The sequence below is a fragment of the Chelonoidis abingdonii genome, chromosome 1, assembly GCF_003597395.2.
Source record: "Chelonoidis abingdonii isolate Lonesome George chromosome 1, CheloAbing_2.0, whole genome shotgun sequence".
In the NCBI taxonomy this organism is placed as follows: Eukaryota; Metazoa; Chordata; order Testudines; family Testudinidae; genus Chelonoidis; species Chelonoidis abingdonii.
Window position 1 is genome coordinate 200,334,518 of NC_133769.1, and position 6,000 is coordinate 200,340,517.

The following is a 6,000-nucleotide window of genomic DNA, read 5'->3' on the forward strand; positions in this document are numbered from 1 at the left end:
TTGCTCAGCCAGTTGTTGAATTGCTCCTTGTTGATGTCAAGTTGCCCCGTTTATGGCTTCATAAGCCATAGCATTAAGAGGTAGGCAGGGTCGATCTTTGGCTTTCCGTTACGTTGTCACACAGCACCTATGCTGTGGCTTCTGTCTATCGTAGCCGGAGTTTTTTTCAAATGCTTTCTCATTTTTCTTCTGTAACGGACTCTGATAGAACGATTTGTCTCCCCATACAGCGATCAGATCCAGTATCTCCCGTACGGTCCATGATGGAGCTCTTTTTGAATTTGGGACTGCATCGCCACCTCCATGCTGATCAGAGCTCCACACTGGGGCAAACAGGCCTCCCCAATCCTCCTGGGTGCTACCGTGACAGTGTCCCCCATTTGTGATGAAGTAAAAGAATGCAGGAATAAGAAACACTGAGTTTTAGTGAGATAAAATGAGGGAGAGGAAGCCTCCAGCTGCTTTGATAGTCCAGGCAGGACATTAAGGGTGGTGGGGGAGAGGTAACCCGGCAATCCAGTGCTGCTATGATAATCCAGGCAGCTACCAGAATCTTTTTCTTTAGACATTTGAAAGGGTGGGGCTGATGGAGCTCAGCCTCGTTGCTATGATGAAGACTATTACCAGCTGTTCTGTACATTTGCCGGGAATGACCGGGAGTTCATTCCCATTGGCGAACTTACTGAGGCCAGCCAGGAGCACTCACGGATGATGAGTGATGTACAGCAGTCATATTGTAACCGTCTGCCACAGGAGGGGATGCTGGTGTTCAGCGCTGCAGCACCCTCTTCTTCAGCAGCATGCAGTACACATAGGGTGACACTGAAAAAAAAAAGGCAGAACACATTTTTTCCCCTTTCTTTCTGGGGGGGGGGGAGGGTGTAAATTGACGACATTATACCCTGAACGCCAGGAAATGGTGTTTTGACCCTTCAGGCATTGGGAGCTCAGCAGAAGGCAAATAGCTTTTTCGGAGACCGCGGACTGTGGGATAGCTGGGAGTCTCACTACCCCCCTCCCTCCATGAGCGTCCATTTGATTCTTGGCTTCCCGTTACGCTTGTCACAGCACTTATGCTGTGGCTTCTGTCTATCGTAGCCTGGAGTTTTTTTTCAAATGCTTTCTTCATTTTGTTCTGTAACGGAGCCTCTGATAGAACAGATGTCTCCCCATACAGCGATCAGATCCAGTTATCTCCTCCGTACGGTCCGATGATGGAGCTCTTTTTGAATTTGGACTGCATCGCCACCTACATGCTGATCAGAGCTCCACCACTGGCAACAGGATAAATGAAATTCAAAAGTTCGCGGGGCTTTTCCTGTCTACTTGGCCAGTGCATCCGAGTTCAGATTGCTTTCCAGAGCAGCCACAATAGTGCACTGTGGGATACCACCCAGAGGCCAATACTGTCGATTTGCAGCCACACTAACCCTAATCTGATATGGCAATACCAATTTCAGCACTACTCCTCTCGTCGGGGAGGAGTACAGAAATCAGTTTAAAGAGCCCTTTATATTGATATAAAGGGCCTTGTTGTGTGGACGGGTGCAGGGTTTAATGCTGCTAAATTCGGTTTAAATGCATAGTGTAGATCAGGCCTTTAAGATTAACAGATTTATTTGGGCATAAGCTTTCATGGAGCATAAGATGCATGGAGATCTGAAGCAGTGGGTTTTTTACCCACGAAAGCTTATGCCCAAATAAATCTGTTAGTCTTTAAGGTGCCACCGGACTCCTTGTTGTTTTTGTGGATACACACTAACAAGACTACCCCTCTGATAATTGTTTGAATACACACACACCCAACTTCTGAAGCCCCTAGTCATTACTCAGGTCATGTTTTCATTAAAGCTAAGGTGAGTTTTACCTGTGTAATGACTGAGTAAGAACACCAGAATATGGCTATTAATGACACACAAAGACATCACTCAAGATCACTAATACAAAACCAGAGCAAAGAAAGGCCACAAGAGTAAGTTATCCTGTTGGAAAAGGCATTAAACCCCATGACTATAAATGCCTAATTGAATATAATTCCTGACCCTAACTTGTCCCTCAATTCTCCTTGAGCTATGCTGCCCACAAAAATTCCTACAGTCTTAATAGGACTAGAGTAGCCCTTGTGTAGGCATCCTCATACCAGAGAGACAAGTTCTGTATATGAAATTCCTCCTCTTCTATACACAACTAGTGGGAAATTTTTGCTTTCCTCACAATTTACAGAGAAGATACCCAAAAAGTGCTGATGTAGTGGCCTTGCTCCTAGCAAAGTAGAACATCATTCTCGAAACACACACATTGAGTCAGTCCAATTATTATTATTTAGTAGTTGCCAACATTCCCACCAAGATGAGGGCCCCATTATACTAGGCACAGTACAAACACATAGCAAGAGACAATCCCGGCAGGACAGACTTTATAAAGAGACAAAAAACTATCCACTAGATTACACTGCCTCCTAATGAGCCCAGCTGTCATATGTAGTATGCTAAGAAGAGCAGTCTGGTTGAATAAACTGACTCCATCTAGGGAAAGGGCAGACTAGGGTTTTACATGGACACTAACAAGGAGCAAATACTCAGAACAGGGACTCCTCCTGCTATTTATCCAGAAAGCAGCTTTCTGCTGGATAGGGCCCATATAGTTAAGATGAAACTAAGCCTCATTTGCCCTTGTTCAATAAATTATATCACGCTGTTGAAGTGCCACTGAAATTGGCAGCAGCTTTTCCATAATACAGGAAGAAAAATAGGTGCTCTTATCACAAATTAGGCACCAGAAGTAATCACTCAACGGATCTGAGTTTCTCCTAGTTATTTTAATTTACAGTGTTTAGTATTATTGCTGTAAAGAACTGCTTGACAACTATTAAATATGCATTTTCCAGTTTGGCCGGTGTAGATGAAAACTACTACAGAACTAGAAATATTAGTGGGAAAGGGCTTCTAAAATAAGGAAAAGTCAACTCTTCTCTAAAAATTTTCATTCCTGAATTCTCTGTGACCTTATGCAAAACACTGCACTTCAGTTGCTCAGAGAAATTAAGGACCCTCTTGTGCAATCTCAAGATTATACTTATGCGAGTAGCTCCATGTAAGGCTCAGATTATGTGCATAAATAAGTGCTTGCTAATTTAATGGTTGCACAAGCAGACCCTAAGAGTAGTAATTTAAGTCATTTTCACTTATTTAGATCCTGATCCGGCAAAGACTTGCTTAGGTTTACACACAGTGAATAGTCCCATTGACTTCAATGGAGTACTCACCATGTTTACATTTAAGCACATTCTTAAATGTTTGCAGCATGAGGGCCATAATATATGTAATGTTGAAATATAGTAGATTTACGGTTTTGTACAAAAAAAATTAGGAATAACTCTCCTAGAGCAAAACAAGTGAAGTTCAGCTTCTTTTAGAACCTTGACTTTCCTAGATTTTATACAGTTTCTCTGATGCATTTTCTACAGAGGTCTACTCCACCCCCCGCCCTCCATCATGCACATGCATAATTCCATTCCACTAACACACCCCTTGAAGGAGTAATCCATTTACAGTCTTCCAAGTTATACACTAGAAACCAGATATATCCACATGCAGCAGCACACATTCTCTGTTCAATATCTACTGAACAACTTGGTTTCAAAATATACACTTTAACTGCATTCTTTTAGCATTTCCATGTAGTAATCAGACAACGTACAGAATACTTAAGTTATGATTTTTACAAAGTTTAACTTATCTGCATGGGATTTTTCAACGGTAAAGAGAGAAGAGGATTCTGTATTCACTGACATATGACAAGTAAAATCATAAAGGAAACCCACACAGCAAATATCATGTTCTTCTCATTATTTATATACAGGTCTCAAAGTAGTGTTATTCTACCTGACTGCAAAGCTAGACAGACAATTTTTTAAAGACAGCCTATGGCAAGATGGTCACAAGTCTGACAGCTTTTTTAAGCAATCATTTTGAAAGTTGGAATCCTGAAACTTGTAAGGGCAGCCTCTGACACCATGATCCAGGGCAGACCCTGAAACAAGATCCATTATTCTCTATGGTCCAAAATCTTTTAAGATCAAGCTCACATTTGCATACCTCTGCATCATCCGCTCTCAAAAGGGAGCTTATGAAATTGACAACTAGTAAACAATCTCTTACCAACTTGTCAACCACTCTGAGGACCAGTTAAGGCGATCTCAGTATGAACGCTATTCACTGAATATGCCCACAGCTGAAGACTGTAAACAAAAGCAGGCCCCGGCGAGCAGGACAAGAGGACTGCACCGGCAGCTTGCAGCAGCATAATGAATAAGCGGCATGGTGATTCGAGTGGTAAAGTCTTCCACAGGCATCCTAATGTACAATGCCCCGGGCGCGTACACGCCGCAGAAATACACACATAAAGGACGTATCCCGCCACACCAAATAACCCCGAACAAATGTTGGCTTTGATCTTTGAGCAATTCAGATGTAAATGAGGGGAAGGGATTATGGAGTTGGGGGGGGTAAACCATTTTCCCTTCTGCGCTGCTCACTCAGCTCCATCTGTAGAAATACCCCTCTGCGAACAAGGAATCCTCCGATCCCATTGTCATTGTAGCAAATATCTACCTACCAGCTCCAGTCCGCATCGCGCCTTTCCACGACAACCCCGAGGTTACGGGTAAGCCACTCGCTCCGCAGTCCGTACCCCCACCCCTAACCCCGGGCTGGCGTCGCTGTAAGCGGCTCCAGGCTCAGCGATACACTGGAGCCGAGAACTCCCCCATCCAGCGCCACGATAGAGCGAGCTCCCCTCCCGCTGGGGAGAGCAGGAGAAGAAAACCTCCCCTGCTGCATCCAACCCAGGCGTCCTCCAGCCACAACTGCTCTGTCTGGCTCCAGCCTCCTCACTCACCGCCGGGCCCCTTTCCCCCAAGCCCTGCCGCAGCCGCCGAGCCCAGCCCGGGGGAACACACAATGCCCGGCACGGTGTCACCCCGCTCTCGCCAGCGCTAGGACCCAGAGAGCGGCGGCTAAGGCGGGCAGCGGGGCACGACAATACGGACAGCTTCCCCCGTGCATTCCCTGCTCGTGCGGCTCCCCAGGTGCCCGGCTCCGGCTCCGGCCCCCCGACCTACCTGCCATGGCTCCGTCCTTCCCCTGAGCCAGCCGCGGGGAAGGAGACGCTGGAGAAGGGCGCACACGGTGAGAAGAAGCCTGAGCAGCTGCAGCTACTACCGCCGCTGCTCACACCAGGTCCCTACCAATAGCAGCTACTGCCATATTGTTACGGCAGGCGCTGCGAAGGGCGGGGCCAGCTGGCTCCTTGGATACCGAAAGCCATTGGCTGCCCCGCCGCTCAGTCTGACCCAGGTGGGCCAATGAGGGGAGCCGGCGGCGAACAGCGGGGCGTTCGGAGTTGGAATGTTGGGTTGGGTGACAATAGCGCACGCGGCGCTCAGGTGGGGCGGAGGGGTAGGGCCCGTGGAAAGGGGGCCCGTCCCAAGGGGGAGGGGGCTCCCTCGCCGACCACGTGCCCTGCGACGTCCCGAACGTTGGGGGAACCTGTCACAAAAGCGGACACCCGACCAGCGGGGCTGCGGAGCTGCCTGTCGCTCTCACGTGCGCCCCCAGCCAGTCAAACCCCAGGGAGGGGTGAGATGAATTTAGCGCGCGCGGCGCGGGGACCCTGCGGGATTGGCTGCCTGCGGGGAACTTTGCCCCTCCTCCCCGGCCCGAGGTTGGGGCAGTAAACAGACCTAGCCTGTAACACGTGGGCAGCTGCGGCAGCGCCGCCTGCAGGGAGCAGGGGGCGGGCGTTTCGCCCCTGGGACAGGCGTGCGGGAGCCAGCGTTGCTGTGATTTCCCGGGGGTCTAGCTCTGCTCCGGGCTCAAGCGCTGGCACCCTGCCAGCGAGGCCGGCTCAGAGCCCAGCCCAGTCATTGGTACCCCCGGGGCCCTGGGCTGGCGGTGGCCAGGAGACACCCTTTAGTGTACACGGCTGAACAAAGTAATA

The 6,000-nt window shown here is 48.6% G+C and overlaps 1 protein-coding gene across 4 annotated transcripts in view; it reads right to left on the reverse strand.

Moving 5' to 3' along the window:
* TIAM1 (TIAM Rac1 associated GEF 1) overlaps positions 1 to 5,251 on the reverse strand; it is a 273,240-nt gene extending 267,989 nt beyond the window's left edge. For 2 of the 4 annotated variants that reach the window (XM_032798274.2, XM_032798269.2), the window contains exon 1: positions 5,123 to 5,251. The gene's annotated coding sequence lies outside the window, so the exon portion shown is untranslated. Of the gene's footprint in view, positions 1 to 4,617; positions 4,734 to 5,122 lie in introns of those variants that run through there. The other 2 variants (XM_075073407.1, XM_032798271.2) reach the window with 1 other exon arrangement.
* Positions 5,252 to 6,000: the final 749 nt, after the last annotated feature.